The sequence below is a fragment of the Apteryx mantelli genome, chromosome 6 (assembly GCF_036417845.1).
Source record: "Apteryx mantelli isolate bAptMan1 chromosome 6, bAptMan1.hap1, whole genome shotgun sequence".
Classification (NCBI taxonomy): domain Eukaryota; kingdom Metazoa; phylum Chordata; class Aves; order Apterygiformes; family Apterygidae; genus Apteryx; species Apteryx mantelli.
Window position 1 is genome coordinate 472048 of NC_089983.1, and position 19477 is coordinate 491524.

A 19477-nucleotide genomic window follows, 5' to 3' on the forward strand; every position below is an offset into this window, starting at 1 on the left:
ATTTTCATGTGGCTGCAGTTTGTGTTTGTGATGTCACTTGTGGCTCAGTGCCTGATAGGACATTGCTGGTCCTGTGGCTGCAGTTTGTGTTTGTGATGTCACTTGTGGCTCAGTGCCTGATAGGCCAGTGCTGGTGATGTGGCTGCAGTTTGTGGTTGTGAGGTCCCTTGTGGCTCAGTGCCTGATAGGCCAGTGCTGGTGGTGTGGGTGCAGTTTGTGTTTCTGATGTCACTTGTGGCTGAGTGCCTGATAGGCCAGTGCTGGTCCTGTGGGTGGAGTTTGTGGTTGTGATGTCACAGAATCACAGAATCACAGAATCACTGAGGTTGGAAGGGACCTCTGGAGATCATCTAGTCCAACCCCCCTGCTCCACCAGGGTCACCTAGAGCACATTGCACAGGATTGCATCCAGGCGGCTTTTGAATATCTCCAGAGAAGGAGACTCCACCACCTCTCGGGGCAACCTGTTCCAGTGCTCTGTCACCCTCACAGTGAAAAAGTTTTTCCTCATGTTAAGATGGAAGTGTCTGTGTTTCAGTTTGTGCCCATTGCCTCGCGTCCTGTCGCTCGGCACCACTGAAAAGAGTCTGGCCCCATCCTCTCGACACCCTCCCTTCAGATACTTATACACATTGATAAGATCTCCTCTCAGCCTTCTCTTCTCCAAGCTAAACAGGCCAAGCTCTCTCAGCCTTTCCTCATAAGAGAGATGCTCCAGTCCCCTAATCATCTTTGTGGCCCTTCGCTGGACTTGCTCCAGTAGTGCCACATCCCTCTTGTACTGGGGAGCCCAGAACTGGACGCAGTACTCCAGATGTGGCCTCACCAGGGCTGAGTAGAGGGGGAGAATCACTTCCCTCGACCTGCTGGCAACACTCTTTCTGATGCAGCCCAGGATACCATTGGCCTTCTTGGCCACAAGGGCACATTGCTGCCTCATACTTAACTTGGTGTCCACCAGCACTCCCAGGTCCTTCTCAGCAGAGCTGCTTTCCAGCAGGTCATCCCCCAACCTGTACTGCTGCATGGGGTTATTCCTCCCCAGGTGCAGGACCCTGCACTTGCCTTTGTTGAATTTCATGAGGTTCCTCTCTGCCCACCTCTCCAGCCTGTCCAAGTCTCTCTGAATGGCAGCACAGCCCTCTGGCGTATCGGCCACTCCTCCCAGTTTTGTATCATCAGCAAACTTGCTGAGTGTGCACTCTGTGCCTTCATCCAGGTCATTGATGAAGAAGTTGAACAAGACTGGACCCAGTACTGACCCCTGGGGGACACCGCTAGCTACAGGCCTCCAACTAGACTCTGTACCACTGATCACAACTCTCTGAGCTCTGCCATTCAGCCAGTTCTCAATCCACCTCACTGTCCACTCATCTAACCCACACTTCCTGAGCTTGTCTATGAGGATGCTATGGGAGACAGTGTCAAAAGCCTTGCTGAAGTCTAGGTAGACAACATCCACTGCTCTCCCCTCATCTACCCAGCCAGTCATTCCATCATAGAAGGCTATCAGATTGGTTAAGCATGATTTCCCCTTGGTGAAGCCATGCTGACTACTCCTGATCACCTTCTTTTCCTCCACATGCGTGGAGATGGCTTCCAGGATGAGCTGCTCCATCACCTTTCCAGGGATGGAGGTGAGGCTGACTGGCCTGTAGTTCCCTGGGTCCTCCTTCTTGCCCTTTTTGAAGACTGGGGTGACATTGGCTTTCTTCCAGTCCTCGGGCACCTCTCCTGTTCTCCATGACCTTTCAAAGATGATGGAGAGTGGCTTAGCAATAACATGTCACTTGTGGCTGAGTGCCTGATAGGCCAATGCTGTTCATGTGGGTTCATTTTGTGGTTGTGATGTCACTTGTGGCTCAGTGCCTGATAGGCCAGTGCTGGTCATGTGGGTTCATTTTGTGGTTGTCAGGTCACTTGTGGCTCAGTGCCTGACAGGGCCCTGCTGGTCCTGTGGCTGCAGTTTGTGTTTGTGATGTCACTTGTGGCTGAGTGCCTGATAGGCCAGTGCTGGTGAAGTGGCTGCAGTTTGTGATTGTGAGGTCACTTGTGGCTGAGTGCCTGATAGGCCAGTGCTGGCTATGTGAGTGCAGTTTGTGTTTGTGATGTCACTTGTGGCTCAGTGCCTGATAGGCCAGTGCTGGTCCTGTGGCTTCAGTTTGAGGTTGTGATGTCACTTGTGGCTCAGTGCCTGATAGGCCAGTGCTGGTGATGTGGCTGCAGTTTGTGTTTGTGATGTCACCTGTGGCTCAGTGCCTGATAGGCCAGTGCTGGCTATGTGAGTGCAGTTTGTGTTTGTGATTTCACTTGTGGCTCAGTGCCTGATAGGCCAGTGCTGGTGATGTGGCTGCAGTTTGTGTTTGTGATGTCATTTGCGGATCAGTGCCTGATAGGCCAGTGCTGGTCACATGGGTGGAGTTTGTGTTTGTGATGTCACTTCTGGCTCAGTGCCTGATAGGCCAGTGCTGGTCACATGGCTGCAGCTTGTGGTTGTGATGTCACTTGTGGCTCAGTGCCTGATAGGCCAGTGCTGGTCCTGTGGCTGCAGTTTGTTGTTGTGATGTCACTTGTGGCTCAGTGCCTGATAGGCCAGTACTGGTCACATGGGTGCAGTCTGTGGTTGTGATGTCACTTGTGGCTGAATGCCTGATAGGCCAGTGCTGGTCCTGTGGCTGCAATTTGTGGTTGTGATGTCACTTGTGGCTCAGTGCCTGATAGGCCAGTGCTGGTCCTGTGGCTGCAGTTTGTTGTTGTGATGTCACTTGTGGCTGAGTGCCTGATAGGCCAGTGCTGGTGATGTGGCTGCAGTTTGTGGTTGTGATGTCACTTGTGGCTCAGTGCCTGACAGGTCAGTGCTGGTCACATGTCTGCAATTTGTATTTGTGATGTCACTTGTGGCTCAGTGCCTGATCGGCCAGTACTGGTCACATGGGTGCAGTCTGTGGTTGTGATGTCACTTGTGGCTCAGTGCCTGATAGGCCAGTGCTGGTCCTGTGGCTGCAGTTTGTGTTTGTGATGTCACTTGTGGCTCAGTGACTGATAGGCCAGTGCTTGTCACATGGCTGCAGTTTGTGTTTGTGATGTCACTTGTGGCTCAGTGCCTGATGGGACATTGCTGGTCCTGTGGCTGCAGTTTGTGGTTGTGAGGTCACTTGTGGCTGAGTGCCTGATAGGCCAGTGCTGGTCACGTGGGTTCATTTTGTCGTTGTGAGGTCACTTGTGGCTCAGTGCCTGATAGGTCATGCTGGTCCTGTGGGTGGTGTTTGTGTTTGTGATGTCACTTGTGGCTCAGTGCCTGACAGGCCACTGCTGGTCATGTGGGTGGAGTTTGTGGTTGTGATGTCACTTGTGTCTCAGTGCCTGGTAGACCAGTGATTTTCATGTGGCTGCAGTTTGTGTTTGTGATGTCACTTGTGGCTCAGTGCCTGATAGGACATTGCTGGTCCTGTGGCTGCAGTTTGTGTTTGTGATGTCACTTGTGGCTCAGTGCCTGATAGGCCAGTGCTGGTGGTGTGGGTGCAGTTTGTGTTTCTGATGTCACTTGTGGCTCAGTGCCTGATAGGCCAGTGCTGGTGATGTGGCTGCAGTTTGTGGTTGTGATGTCACTTGTGGCTCAGTGCCTGATAGGCCAGTGCTGGTGATGTGGCTGCAGTTTGTGTTTGTGATGTCACTTGTGGCTCAGTGCCTGATAGGCCAGTGCTGGTCATGTGGCTGCAGTTTGTGTTTGTGATTTCACTTGTGGCTCAGTGCCTGATAGGCCAGTGCTGGTCCTGTGGGTGGAGTTTGTGGTTGTGATGTCACTTGTGGCTCAGTGCCTGATAGGCCAGTGCTGGTGATGTGGGTGCAGTTTGTGGCTGTGAGGTCACTTGTGGCTCAGTGCCTGATAGGCCAGTGCTGGTGATGTGGCTGCAGTTTGTGTTTGTGATGTCACTTGTGGCTCAGTGCCTGATAGGCCAGTGCTGGTCATGTGGGTGCAGTTTGTGGTTGTCAGGTCACTTGTGGCTCAGTGCCTTATAGGCCAGCGTTGGTCACATGGCTGCAGTTTGTGTTTGTGATGTCACTTGTGGCTCAGTGCCTGATAGGGCAGTGCTGGTCCTGTGGGTTCAGTTTGAGGTTGTGATTTCACTTGTGGCTCAGTGCCTGATGGGACATTGCTGGTCCTGTGGCTGCAGTTTGTGGTTGTGAGGTCACTTGTGGCTGAGTGCCTGATAGGCCAGTGCTGGTCACGTGGGTTCATTTTGTCGTTGTGAGGTCACTTGTGGCTCAGTGCCTGATAGGTCATGCTGGTCCTGTGGGTGGTGTTTGTGTTTGTGATGTCACTTGTGGCTCAGTGCCTGACAGGCCACTGCTGGTCATGTGGGTGGAGTTTGTGGTTGTGATGTCAGTTGTGGCTCAGTGCCTGGTAGACCAGTGATTTTCATGTGGCTGCAGTTTGTGTTTGTGATGTCACTTGTGGCTCAGTGCCTGATAGGACATTGCTGGTCCTGTGGGTGGTGTTTGTGTTTGTGATGTCACTTGTGGCTCAGTGCCTGATAGGCCAGTGCTGGTCCTGTGGGTGGAGTTTGTGGTTGTGATGTCACTTGTGGCTCAGTGCCTGATAGGACATTGCTGGTCCTGTGGCTGCAGTTTGTGTTTGTGAAGTCACTTGTGGCTCAGTGCCTGATAGGCCAGTGCTGGTGATGTGGGTGGAGTTTGTGGTTGTGATGTCACTTGTGGCTCAGTGCCTGATAGGCCAGTGCTGGTGATGTGGGTGCAGTTTGTGGCTGTGAGGTCACTTGTGGCTCAGTGCCTGATGGGACATTGCTGGTCCTGTGGCTGCAGTTTGTGGTTGTGATGTCACTTGTGGCTCAGTGCCTGACGGGGCCCTGCTGGTCCTGTGGGTGGAGTTTGTATTTGTGTTGTCACTTGTGGCTGAGTGCCTGATAGGCCAGTGCTGGTCCTGTGGGTGGAGTTTGTGGTTGTGATGTCACAGAATCACAGAATCACAGAATCACTGAGGTTGGAAGGGACCTCTGGAGATCATCTAGTCCAACCCCCCTGCTCCACCAGGGTCACCTAGAGCACATTGCACAGGATTGCATCCAGGCGGCTTTTGAATATCTCCAGAGAAGGAGACTCCACCACCTCTCGGGGCAACCTGTTCCAGTGCTCTGTCACCCTCACAGTGAAAAAGTTTTTCCTCATGTTAAGATGGAAGTGTCTGTGTTTCAGTTTGTGCCCATTGCCTCGCGTCCTGTCGCTCGGCACCACTGAAAAGAGTCTGGCCCCATCCTCTCGACACCCTCCCTTCAGATACTTATACACATTGATAAGATCTCCTCTCAGCCTTCTCTTCTCCAAGCTAAACAGGCCAAGCTCTCTCAGCCTTTCCTCATAAGAGAGATGCTCCAGTCCCCTAATCATCTTTGTGGCCCTTCGCTGGACTTGCTCCAGTAGTGCCACATCCCTCTTGTACTGGGGAGCCCAGAACTGGACGCAGTACTCCAGATGTGGCCTCACCAGGGCTGAGTAGAGGGGGAGAATCACTTCCCTCGACCTGCTGGCAACACTTTTTCTGATGCAGCCCAGGATACCATTGGCCTTCTTGGCCACAAGGGCACATTGCTGCCTCATACTTAACGTGGTGTCCACCAGCACTCCCAGGTCCTTCTCAGCAGAGCTGCTTTCCAGCAGGTCATCCCCCAACCTGTACTGCTGCATGGGGTTATTCCTCCCCAGGTGCAGGACCCTGCACTTGCCTTTGTTGAATTTCATGAGGTTCCTCTCTGCCCACCTCTCCAGCCTGTCCAAGTCTCTCTGAATGGCAGCACAGCCCTCTGGCGTATCGGCCACTCCTCCCAGTTTTGTATCATCAGCAAACTTGCTGAGTGTGCACTCTGTGCCTTCATCCAGGTCATTGATGAAGAAGTTGAACAAGACTGGACCCAGTACTGACCCCTGGGGGACACCGCTAGCTACAGGCCTCCAACTAGACTCTGTACCACTGATCACAACTCTCTGAGCTCTGCCATTCAGCCAGTTCTCAATCCACCTCACTGTCCACTCATCTAACCCACACTTCCTGAGCTTGTCTATGAGGATGCTATGGGAGACAGTGTCAAAAGCCTTGCTGAAGTCTAGGTAGACAACATCCACTGCTCTCCCCTCATCTACCCAGCCAGTCATTCCATCATAGAAGGCTATCAGATTGGTTAAGCATGATTTCCCCTTGGTGAAGCCGTGCTGACTACTCCTGATCACCTTCTTTTCCTCCACATGCGTGGAGATGGCTTCCAGGATGAGCTGCTCCATCACCTTTCCAGGGATGGAGGTGAGGCTGACTGGCCTGTAGTTCCCTGGGTCCTCCTTCTTGCCCTTTTTGAAGACTGGGGTGACATTGGCTTTCTTCCAGTCCTCGGGCACCTCTCCTGTTCTCCATGACCTTTCAAAGATGATGGAGAGTGGCTTAGCAATAACATGTCACTTGTGGCTGAGTGCCTGATAGGCCAATGCTGTTCATGTGGGTTCATTTTGTGGTTGTGATGTCACTTGTGGCTCAGTGCCTGACAGGGCCCTGCTGGTCCTGTGGCTGCAGTTTGTGTTTGTGATGTCACTTGTGGCTGAGTGCCTGATAGGCCAGTGCTGGTGTAGTGGCTGCAGTTTGTGATTGTGAGGTCACTTGTGGCTGAGTGCCTGATAGGCCAGTGCTGGCTATGTGAGTGCAGTTTGTGTTTGTGATGTCACTTGTGGCTCAGTGCCTGATAGGCCAGTGCTGGTCCTGTGGCTTCAGTTTGAGGTTGTGATGTCACTTGTGGCTCAGTGCCTGATAGGCCAGTGCTGGTGATGTGGCTGCAGTTTGTGTTTGTGATGTCACCTGTGGCTCAGTGCCTGATAGGCCAGTGCTGGTGATGTGGCTGCAGTTTGTGTTTGTGATGTCACCTGTGGCTCAGTGCCTGATAGGCCAGTGCTGGTGATGTGGCTGCAGTTTGTGTTTGTGATTTCACTTGTGGCTCAGTGCCTGATAGGCCAGTGCTGGTCACGTGGGTGCAGTTTGTGGTTGTGATGTCACTTGTGGCTCAGAGCCTGATAGGCCAGTGTTGGTCACATGGCTGCAGTTTGTGTTTGTGATGTCACTTGTGGCTCAGTGCCTGATAGGCCAGTGCTGGTGATGTGGCTGCAGTTTGTGTTTGTGATGTCACTTGTGGCTCAGTGCCTGATAGGCCAGTGCTGGTGATGTGGCTGCAGTTTGTGTTTGTGATGTCATTTGCGGATCAGTGCCTGATAGGCCAGTGCTGGTCACATGGGTGGAGTTTGTGTTTGTGATGTCACTTCTGGCTCAGTGCCTGATAGGCCAGTGCTGGTCACATGGCTGCAGCTTGTGGTTGTGATGTCACTTGTGGCTCAGTGCCTGATAGGCCAGTGCTGGTCCTGTGGCTGCAGTTTGTTGTTGTGATGTCACTTGTGGCTCAGTGCCTGATAGGCCAGTACTGGTCACATGGGTGCAGTCTGTGGTTGTGATGTCACTTGTGGCTGAATGCCTGATAGGCCAGTGCTGGTCCTGTGGCTGCAATTTGTGGTTGTGATGTCACTTGTGGCTCAGTGCCTGACAGGGCCCTGCTGGTCCTGTGGGTGGAGTTTGTCTTTGTGTTGTCACTTGTGGCTGAGTGCCTGATAGGCCAGTGCTGGTCCTGTGGCTGCAGTTTGTTGTTGTGATGTCACTTGTGGCTCAGTGCCTGACAGGTCAGTGCTGGTCACATGTCTGCAATTTGTATTTGTGATGTCACTTGTGGCTCAGTGCCTGATCGGCCAGTACTGGTCACATGGGTGCAGTCTGTGGTTGTGATGTCACTTGTGGCTCAGTGCCTGATAGGCCAGTGCTGGTCCTGTGGCTGCAGTTTGTGTTTGTGATGTCACTTGTGGCTCAGTGACTGATAGGCCAGTGCTTGTCACATGGCTGCAGTTTGTGGTTGTGATGTCACTTGTGGCTCAGTGCCTGATGGGACATTGCTGGTCCTGTGGCTGCAGTTTGTGGTTGTGAGGTCACTTGTGGCTGAGTGCCTGATAGGCCAGTGCTGGTCACGTGGGTTCATTTTGTCGTTGTGAGGTCACTTGTGGCTCAGTGCCTGATAGGTCATGCTGGTCCTGTGGGTGGTGTTTGTGTTTGTGATGTCACTTGTGGCTCAGTGCCTGACAGGCCACTGCTGGTCATGTGGGTGGAGTTTGTGGTTGTGATGTCACTTGTGGCTCAGTGCCTGATAGGCCAGTGCTGGTGGTGTGGGTGCAGTTTGTGTTTCTGATGTCACTTGTGGCTCAGTGCCTGATAGGCCAGTGCTGGTGATGTGGCTGCAGTTTGTGGTTGTGATGTCACTTGTGGCTCAGTGCCTGATAGGCCAGTGCTGGTGATGTGGCTGCAGTTTGTGTTTGTGATGTCACTTGTGGCTCAGTGCCTGATAGGCCAGTGCTGGTGATGTGGCTGCAGTTTGTGTTTGTGATGTCACTTGTGACTGAGTGCCTGATAGGCCAGTGCTGGTGATGTGGGTGCAGCTTGTTGTTGTGATGTCATTTGCGGATCAGTGCCTGATAGGCCAGTGCTGGTAACATGGGTGGAGTTTGTGTTTGTGATGTCACTTCTGGCTCAGTGCCTGATAGGCCAGTGCTGGTGATGTGGGTGGAGTTTGTGTTTGTGATGTCACTTGTGGCTCAGTGCCTGATAGGCCAAAGCTGTTCATGTGCGTGCAGTTTGTGATTATGAGGACCCTTGTGGCTCAGTGCCTGATAGGCCAGTGCTGGTCATGTGGCTGCAGTTTGTGGTTGTTGATGTCACTTGTGGCTCAGTGCCTGATAGGCCAGTGCTGGTCATGTGGGTGGAGTTTGTGGTTGTGATGTCACTTGTGGCTCAGTGCCTGATAGGCCAGTGCTGGTGATGTGGCTGCAGTTTGTGTTTGTGATGTCACTTGTGACTGAGTGCCTGATAGGCCAGTGTTGGTCACATGGCTGCAGTTTGTGTTTGTGATGTCACTTGTGGCTCAGTGCTTGATAGGCCAGTGCTGGTGATGTGGCTGCAGTTTGTGTTTGTGATGTCATTTGCGGATCAGTGCCTGATAGGCCAGTGCTGGTCACGTGGGTGGAGTTTGTGTTTGTGATGTCACTTGTGGCTCAGTGCCTGATAGGCCAGTGCTGGTGATGTGGGTGGAGTTTGTGGTTGTGATGTCACTTGTGGCTCAGTGCCTGATAGGCAAGTGCTGGTGATGTGGGTGGAGTTTGTGTTTGTGATGTCACTCGTGGCTCAGTGCCTGATAGGCCAGTGCTGCTCAAATGGCTGTTGTTTGTGGTTGTGATGTCACTTGTGGCTCAGTGCCTGATAGGCCAGTGCTGCTCAAATGGCTGTTGTTTGTGGTTGTGATGTCACTTGTGGCTCAGTGCCTGATAGGCCAGTGCTGGTCACATGGCTGCAGTTTGTGTTTGTGAGGTCACTTGTGGCTCAGTGCCTGATAGGCCAGTGCTGGTGATGTGGGTGCAGTTTGTGGCTGTGATGTCACTTGTGGCTCAGTGCCTGATAGGCCAGTGCTGGTGATGTGGCTGCAGTTTGTGTTTGTGATGTCACTTGTGGCTCAGTGCCTGATAGGACATTGCTGGTCATGTGGCTGCAGTTTGTGTTTGTGATGTCACTTGTGGCTCAGTGCCTGATAGGCCAGTGCTGGTGATGTGGCTGCAGTTTGTGGTTGTGAGGTCCCTTGTGGCTCAGTGCCTGATAGGCCAGTGCTGGTGGTGTGGGTGCAGTTTGTGTTTCTGATGTCACTTGTGGCTCAGTGCCTGATGGGACATTGCTGGTCCTGTGGCTGCAGTTTGTGGTTGTGATGTCACTTGTGGCTCAGTGCCTGACAGGGCCCTGCTGGTCCTGTGGGTGGAGTTTGTATTTGTGTTGTCACTTGTGGCTGAGTGCCTGATAGGCCAGTGCTGGTCCTGTGGGTGGAGTTTGTGGTTGTGATGTCACAGAATCACAGAATCACAGAATCACTGAGGTTGGAAGGGACCTCTGGAGATCATCTAGTCCAACCCCCCTGCTCCACCAGGGTCACCTAGAGCACATTGCACAGGATTGCATCCAGGCGGCTTTTGAATATCTCCAGAGAAGGAGACTCCACCACCTCTCGGGGCAACCTGTTCCAGTGCTCTGTCACCCTCACAGTGAAAAAGTTTTTCCTCATGTTAAGATGGAAGTGTCTGTGTTTCAGTTTGTGCCCATTGCCTCGCGTCCTGTCGCTCGGCACCACTGAAAAGAGTCTGGCCCCATCCTCTCGACACCCTCCCTTCAGATACTTATACACATTGATAAGATCTCCTCTCAGCCTTCTCTTCTCCAAGCTAAACAGGCCAAGCTCTCTCAGCCTTTCCTCATAAGAGAGATGCTCCAGTCCCCTAATCATCTTTGTGGCCCTTCGCTGGACTTGCTCCAGTAGTGCCACATCCCTCTTGTACTGGGGAGCCCAGAACTGGACGCAGTACTCCAGATGTGGCCTCACCAGGGCTGAGTAGAGGGGGAGAATCACTTCCCTCGACCTGCTGGCAACACTTTTTCTGATGCAGCCCAGGATACCATTGGCCTTCTTGGCCACAAGGGCACATTGCTGCCTCATACTTAACTTGGTGTCCACCAGCACTCCCAGGTCCTTCTCAGCAGAGCTGCTTTCCAGCAGGTCATCCCCCAACCTGTACTGCTGCATGGGGTTATTCCTCCCCAGGTGCAGGACCCTGCACTTGCCTTTGTTGAATTTCATGAGGTTCCTCTCTGCCCACCTCTCCAGCCTGTCCAAGTCTCTCTGAATGGCAGCACAGCCCTCTGGCGTATCGGCCACTCCTCCCAGTTTTGTATCATCAGCAAACTTGCTGAGTGTGCACTCTGTGCCTTCATCCAGGTCATTGATGAAGAAGTTGAACAAGACTGGACCCAGTACTGACCCCTGGGGGACACCGCTAGCTACAGGCCTCCAACTAGACTCTGTACCACTGATCACAACTCTCTGAGCTCTGCCATTCAGCCAGTTCTCAATCCACCTCACTGTCCACTCATCTAACCCACACTTCCTGAGCTTGTCTATGAGGATGCTATGGGAGACAGTGTCAAAAGCCTTGCTGAAGTCTAGGTAGACAACATCCACTGCTCTCCCCTCATCTACCCAGCCAGTCATTCCATCATAGAAGGCTATCAGATTGGTTAAGCATGATTTCCCCTTGGTGAAGCCGTGCTGACTACTCCTGATCACCTTCTTTTCCTCCACATGCGTGGAGATGGCTTCCAGGATGAGCTGCTCCATCACCTTTCCAGGGATGGAGGTGAGGCTGACTGGCCTGTAGTTCCCTGGGTCCTCCTTCTTGCCCTTTTTGAAGACTGGGGTGACATTGGCTTTCTTCCAGTCCTCGGGCACCTCTCCTGTTCTCCATGACCTTTCAAAGATGATGGAGAGTGGCTTAGCAATAACATGTCACTTGTGGCTGAGTGCCTGATAGGCCAATGCTGTTCATGTGGGTTCATTTTGTGGTTGTGATGTCACTTGTGGCTCAGTGCCTGATAGGCCAGTGCTGGTCATGTGGGTTCATTTTGTGGTTGTCAGGTCACTTGTGGCTCAGTGCCTGACAGGGCCCTGCTGGTCCTGTGGCTGCAGTTTGTGTTTGTGATGTCACTTGTGGCTGAGTGCCTGATAGGCCAGTGCTGGTGAAGTGGCTGCAGTTTGTGATTGTGAGGTCACTTGTGGCTGAGTGCCTGATAGGCCAGTGCTGGCTATGTGAGTGCAGTTTGTGTTTGTGATGTCACTTGTGGCTCAGTGCCTGATAGGCCAGTGCTGGTCCTGTGGCTTCAGTTTGAGGTTGTGATGTCACTTGTGGCTCAGTGCCTGATAGGCCAGTGCTGGTGATGTGGCTGCAGTTTGTGTTTGTGATGTCACCTGTGGCTGAGTGCCTGATAGGCCAGTGCTGGTGATGTGGCTGCAGTTTGTGTTTGTGATGTCACTTGTGGCTCAGTGCCTGATAGGCCAGTGCTGGTGATGTGGCTGCAGTTTGTGTTTGTGATTTCACTTGTGGCTCAGTGCCTGATAGGCCAGTGCTGGTCACGTGGGTGCAGTTTGTGGTTGTGATGTCACTTGTGGCTCAGAGCCTGATAGGCCAGTGTTGGTCACATGGCTGCAGTTTGTGTTTGTGATGTCACTTGTGGCTCAGTGCCTGATAGGCCAGTGCTGGTGATGTGGCTGCAGTTTGTGTTTGTGATGTCACTTGTGGCTCAGTGCCTGATAGGCCAGTGCTTGTCATGTGGGTGCAGTTTGTGGTTGTGATGTCACTTGTGACTCAGAGCCTGATAGGCCAGTGCTGGTCCTGTGGGTGGAGTTTGTGGTTGTGATGTCACTTGTGGCTCAGTGCCTGATAGGCCAGTGCTGGTCACGTGGGTTCATTTTGTGGTTGTGAGGTCACTTGTGGCTCAGTGCCTGATAGGCCAGTGCTGGTCCTGTGGCTGCAGTTTGTTGTTGTGATGTCACTTGTGGCTCAGTGCCTGATAGGCCAGTACTGGTCACATGGGTGCAGTCTGTGGTTGTGATGTCACTTGTGGCTGAATGCCTGATAGGCCAGTGCTGGTCCTGTGGCTGCAATTTGTGGTTGTGATGTCACTTGTGGCTCAGTGCCTGACAGGGCCCTGCTGGTCCTGTGGGTGGAGTTTGTCTTTGTGTTGTCACTTGTGGCTGAGTGCCTGATAGGCCAGTGCTGGTCCTGTGGCTGCAGTTTGTTGTTGTGATGTCACTTGTGGCTCAGTGCCTGATCGGCCAGTACTGGTCACATGGGTGCAGTCTGTGGTTGTGATGTCACTTGTGGCTCAGTGCCTGATAGGCCAGTGCTGGTCCTGTGGCTGCAGTTTGTGTTTGTGATGTCACTTGTGGCTCAGTGACTGATAGGCCAGTGCTTGTCACATGGCTGCAGTTTGTGTTTGTGATGTCACTTGTGGCTCAGTGCCTGATGGGACATTGCTGGTCCTGTGGCTGCAGTTTGTGGTTGTGAGGTCACTTGTGGCTGAGTGCCTGATAGGCCAGTGCTGGTCACGTGGGTTCATTTTGTGGTTGTGAGGTCACTTGTGGCTCAGTGCCTGATAGGTCATGCTGGTCCTGTGGGTGGTGTTTGTGTTTGTGATGTCACTTGTGGCTCAGTGCCTGACAGGCCACTGCTGGTCATGTGGGTGGAGTTTGTGGTTGTGATGTCACTTGTGGCTCAGTGCCTGGTAGACCAGTGATTTTCATGTGGCTGCAGTTTGTGTTTGTGATGTCACTTGTGGCTCAGTGCCTGATAGGACATTGCTGGTCCTGTGGCTGCAGTTTGTGTTTGTGATGTCACTTGTGGCTCAGTGCCTGATAGGCCAGTGCTGGTGATGTGGCTGCAGTTTGTGGTTGTGAGGTCCCTTGTGGCTCAGTGCCTGATAGGCCAGTGCTGGTGGTGTGGGTGCAGTTTGTGTTTCTGATGTCACTTGTGGCTCAGTGCCTGATGGGACATTGCTGGTCCTGTGGCTGCAGTTTGTGGTTGTGATGTCACTTGTGGCTCAGTGCCTGACAGGGCCCTGCTGGTCCTGTGGGTGGAGTTTGTATTTGTGTTGTCACTTGTGGCTGAGTGCCTGATAGGCCAGTGCTGGTCCTGTGGGTGGAGTTTGTGGTTGTGATGTCACAGAATCACAGAATCACAGAATCACTGAGGTTGGAAGGGACCTCTGGAGATCATCTAGTCCAGCCCCCCTGCTCCACCAGGGTCACCTAGAGCACATTGCACAGGATTGCATCCAGGCGGCTTTTGAATATCTCCAGAGAAGGAGACTCCACCACCTCTCGGGGCAACCTGTTCCAGTGCTCTGTCACCCTCACAGTGAAAAAGTTTTTCCTCATGTTAAGATGGAAGTGTCTGTGTTTCAGTTTGTGCCCATTGCCTCGCGTCCTGTCGCTCGGCACCACTGAAAAGAGTCTGGCCCCATCCTCTCGACACCCTCCCTTCAGATACTTATACACATTGATAAGATCTCCTCTCAGCCTTCTCTTCTCCAAGCTAAACAGGCCAAGCTCTCTCAGCCTTTCCTCATAAGAGAGATGCTCCAGTCCCCTAATCATCTTTGTGGCCCTTCGCTGGACTTGCTCCAGTAGTGCCACATCCCTCTTGTACTGGGGAGCCCAGAACTGGACGCAGTACTCCAGATGTGGCCTCACCAGGGCTGAGTAGAGGGGGAGAATCACTTCCCTCGACCTGCTGGCAACACTTTTTCTGATGCAGCCCAGGATACCATTGGCCTTCTTGGCCACAAGGGCACATTGCTGCCTCATACTTAACTTGGTGTCCACCAGCACTCCCAGGTCCTTCTCAGCAGAGCTGCTTTCCAGCAGGTCATCCCCCAACCTGTACTGCTGCATGGGGTTATTCCTCCCCAGGTGCAGGACCCTGCACTTGCCTTTGTTGAATTTCATGAGGTTCCTCTCTGCCCACCTCTCCAGCCTGTCCAAGTCTCTCTGAATGGCAGCACAGCCCTCTGGCGTATCGGCCACTCCTCCCAGTTTTGTATCATCAGCAAACTTGCTGAGTGTGCACTCTGTGCCTTCATCCAGGTCATTGATGAAGAAGTTGAACAAGACTGGACCCAGTACTGACCCCTGGGGGACACCGCTAGCTACAGGCCTCCAACTAGACTCTGTACCACTGATCACAACTCTCTGAGCTCTGCCATTCAGCCAGTTCTCAATCCACCTCACTGTCCACTCATCTAACCCACACTTCCTGAGCTTGTCTATGAGGATGCTATGGGAGACAGTGTCAAAAGCCTTGCTGAAGTCTAGGTAGACAACATCCACTGCTCTCCCCTCATCTACCCAGCCAGTCATTCCATCATAGAAGGCTATCAGATTGGTTAAGCATGATTTCCCCTTGGTGAAGCCATGCTGACTACTCCTGATCACCTTCTTTTCCTCCACATGCGTGGAGATGGCTTCCAGGATGAGCTGCTCCATCACCTTTCCAGGGATGGAGGTGAGGCTGACTGGCCTGTAGTTCCCTGGGTCCTCCTTCTTGCCCTTTTTGAAGACTGGGGTGACATTGGCTTTCTTCCAGTCCTCGGGCACCTCTCCTGTTCTCCATGACCTTTCAAAGATGATGGAGAGTGGCTTAGCAATAACATGTCACTTGTGGCTGAGTGCCTGATAGGCCAATGCTGTTCATGTGGGTTCATTTTGTGGTTGTGATGTCACTTGTGGCTCAGTGCCTGATAGGCCAGTGCTGGTCATGTGGGTTCATTTTGTGGTTGTCAGGTCACTTGTGGCTCAGTGCCTGACAGGGCCCTGCTGGTCCTGTGGCTGCAGTTTGTGTTTGTGATGTCACTTGTGGCTGAGTGCCTGATAGGCCAGTGCTGGTGAAGTGGCTGCAGTTTGTGATTGTGAGGTCACTTGTGGCTGAGTGCCTGATAGGCCAGTGCTGGCTATGTGAGTGCAGTTTGTGTTTGTGATGTCACTTGTGGCTCAGTGCCTGATAGGCCAGTGCTGGTCCTGTGGCTTCAGTTTGAGGTTGTGATGTCACTTGTGGCTCAGTGCCTGATAGGCCAGTGCTGGTGATGTGGCTGCAGTTTGTGTTTGTGATGTCACCTGTGGCTCAGTGCCTGATAGGCCAGTGCTGGCTATGTGAGTGCAGTTTGTGTTTGTGATTTCACTTGTGGCTCAGTGCCTGATAGGCCAGTGCTGGTGATGTGGCTGCAGTTTGTGTTTGTGATGTCATTTGCGGATCAGTGCCTGATAGGCCAGTGCTGGTCACATGGGTGGAGTTTGTGTTTGTGATGTCACTTCTGGCTCAGTGCCTGATAGGCCAGTGCTGGTCACATGGCTGCAGCTTGTGGTTGTGATGTCACTTGTGGCTCAGTGCCTGATAGGCCAGTGCTGGTCCTGTGGCTGCAGTTTGTTGTTGTGATGTCACTTGTGGCTCAGTGCCTGATAGGCCAGTACTGGTCTCATGGGTGCAGTCTGTGGTTGTGATGTCACTTGTGGCTGAATGCCTGATAGGCCAGTGCTGGTCCTGTGGCTGCAATTTGTGGTTGTGATGTCACTTGTGGCTCAGTGCCTGACAGGGCCCTGCTGGTCCTGTGGGTGGAGTTTGTCTTTGTGTTGTCACTTGTGGCTGAGTGCCTGATAGGCCAGTGCTGGTCCTGTGGCTGCAGTTTGTTGTTGTGATGTCACTTGTGGCTCAGTGCCTGACAGGTCAGTGCTGGTCACATGTCTGCAATTTGTATTTGTGATGTCACTTGTGGCTCAGTGCCTGATCGGCCAGTACTGGTCACATGGGTGCAGTCTGTGGTTGTGATGTCACTTGTGGCTCAGTGCCTGATAGGCCAGTGCTGGTCCTGTGGCTGCAGTTTGTGTTTGTGATGTCACTTGTGGCTCAGTGACTGATAGGCCAGTGCTTGTCACATGGCTGCAGTTTGTGTTTGTGATGTCACTTGTGGCTCAGTGCCTGATGGGACATTGCTGGTCCTGTGGCTGCAGTTTGTGGTTGTGAGGTCACTTGTGGCTGAGTGCCTGATAGGCCAGTGCTGGTCACGTGGGTTCATTTTGTGGTTGTGAGGTCACTTGTGGCTCAGTGCCTGATAGGTCATGCTGGTCCTGTGGGTGGTGTTTGTGTTTGTGATGTCACTTGTGGCTCAGTGCCTGACAGGCCACTGCTGGTCATGTGGGTGGAGTTTGTGGTTGTGATGTCACTTGTGGCTCAGTGCCTGATAGGCCAGTGCTGGTGGTGTGGGTGCAGTTTGTGTTTCTGATGTCACTTGTGGCTCAGTGCCTGATAGGCCAGTGCTGGTGATGTGGCTGCAGTTTGTGGTTGTGATGTCACTTGTGGCTCAGTGCCTGATAGGCCAGTGCTGGTGATGTGGCTGCAGTTTGTGTTTGTGATGTCACTTGTGGCTCAGTGCCTGATAGGCCAGTGCTGGTGATGTGGCTGCAGTTTGTGTTTGTGATGTCACTTGTGACTGAGTGCCTGATAGGCCAGTGCTGGTGATGTGGGTGCAGCTTGTTGTTGTGATGTCATTTGCGGATCAGTGCCTGATAGGCCAGTGCTGGTAACATGGGTGGAGTTTGTGTTTGTGATGTCACTTCTGGCTCAGTGCCTGATAGGCCAGTGCTGGTGATGTGGGTGGAGTTTGTGTTTGTGATGTCACTTGTGGCTCAGTGCCTGATAGGCCAAAGCTGTTCATGTGCGTGCAGTTTGTGATTATGAGGACCCTTGTGGCTCAGTGCCTGATAGGCCAGTGCTGGTCATGTGGCTGCAGTTTGTGGTTTTGAGGTCACTTGTGGCTCAGTGCCTGATAGGCCAGTGCTGGTCATGTGGGTGGAGTTTGTGGTTGTGATGTCACTTGTGGCTCAGTGCCTGATAGGCCAGTGCTGGTGATGTGGCTGCAGTTTGTGTTTGTGATGTCACTTGTGACTGAGTGCCTGATAGGCCAGTGTTGGTCACATGGCTGCAGTTTGTGTTTGTGATGTCACTTGTGGCTCAGTGCTTGATAGGCCAGTGCTGGTGATGTGGCTGCAGTTTGTGTTTGTGATGTCATTTGCGGATCAGTGCCTGATAGGCCAGTGCTGGTCACGTGGGTGGAGTTTGTGTTTGTGATGTCACTTGTGGCTGAGTGCCTGATAGGCCAGTGCTGGTGATGTGGGTGGAGTTTGTGGTTGTGATGTCACTTGTGGCTCAGTGCCTGATAGGCAAGTGCTGGTGATGTGGGTGGAGTTTGTGTTTGTGATGTCACTCGTGGCTCAGTGCCTGATAGGCCAGTGCTGCTCAAATGGCTGTTGTTTGTGGTTGTGATGTCACTTGTGGCTCAGTGCCTGATAGGCCAGTGCTGCTCAAATGGCTGTTGTTTGTGGTTGTGATGTCACTTGTGGCTCAGTGCCTGATAGGCCAGTGCTGGTCACATGGCTGCAGTTTGTGTTTGTGAGGTCACTTGTGGCTCAGTGCCTGATAGGCCAGTGCTGGTGATGTGGGTGCAGTTTGTGGCTGTGATGTCACTTGTGGCTCAGTGCCTGATAGGCCAGTGCTGGTGATGTGGCTGCAGTTTGTGTTTGTGATGTCACTTGTGGCTCAGTGCCTGATAGGACATTGCTGGTCCTGTGGCTGCAGTTTGTGTTTGTGATGTCACTTGTGGCTCAGTGCCTGATAGGCCAGTGCTGGTGATGTGGCTGCAGTTTGTGGTTGTGAGGTCCCTTGTGGCTCAGTGCCTGATAGGCCAGTGCTGGTGGTGTGGGTGCAGTTTGTGTTTCTGATGTCACTTGTGGCTCAGTGCCTGATGGGACATTGCTGGTCCTGTGGCTGCAGTTTGTGGTTGTGATGTCACTTGTGGCTCAGTGCCTGACAGGGCCCTGCTGGTCCTGTGGGTGGAGTTTGTATTTGTGTTGTCACTTGTGGCTGAGTGCCTGATAGGCCAGTGCTGGTCCTGTGGGTGGAGTTTGTGGTTGTGATGTCACAGAATCACAGAATCACAGAATCACTGAGGTTGGAAGGGACCTCTGGAGATCATCTAGTCCAACCCCCCTGCTCCACCAGGGTCACCTAGAGCACATTGCACAGGATTGCATCCAGGCGGCTTTTGAATATCTCCAGAGAAGGAGACTCCACCACCTCTCGGGGCAACCTGTTCCAGTGCTCTGTCACCCTCACAGTGAAAAAGTTTTTCCTCATGTTAAGATGGAAGTGTCTGTGTTTCAGTTTGTGCCCATTGCCTCGCGTCCTGTCGCTCGGCACCACTGAAAAGAGTCTGGCCCCATCCTCTCGACACCCTCCCTTCAGATACTTATACACATTGATAAGATCTCCTCTCAGCCTTCTCTTCTCCAAGCTAAACAGGCCAAGCTCTCTCAGCCTTTCCTCATAAGAGAGATGCTCCAGTCCCCTAATCATCTTTGTGGCCCTTCGCTGGACTTGCTCCAGTAGTGCCACATCCCTCTTGTACTGGGGAGCCCAGAACTGGACGCAGTACTCCAGATGTGGCCTCACCAGGGCTGAGTAGAGGGGGAGAATCACTTCCCTCGACCTGCTGGCAACACTTTTTCTGATGCAGCCCAGGATACCATTGGCCTTCTTGGCCACAAGGGCACATTGCTGCCTCATACTTAACTTGGTGTCCACCAGCACTCCCAGGTCCTTCTCAGCAGAGCTGCTTTCCAGCAGGTCATCCCCCAACCTGTACTGCTGCATGGGGTTATTCCTCCCCAGGTGCAGGACCCTGCACTTGCCTTTGTTGAATTTCATGAGGTTCCTCTCTGCCCACCTCTCCAGCCTGTCCAAGTCTCTCTGAATGGCAGCACAGCCCTCTGGCGTATCGGCCACTCCTCCCAGTTTTGTATCATCAGCAAACTTGCTGAGTGTGCACTCTGTGCCTTCATCCAGGTCATTGATGAAGAAGTTGAACAAGACTGGACCCAGTACTGACCCCTGGGGGACACCGCTAGCTACAGGC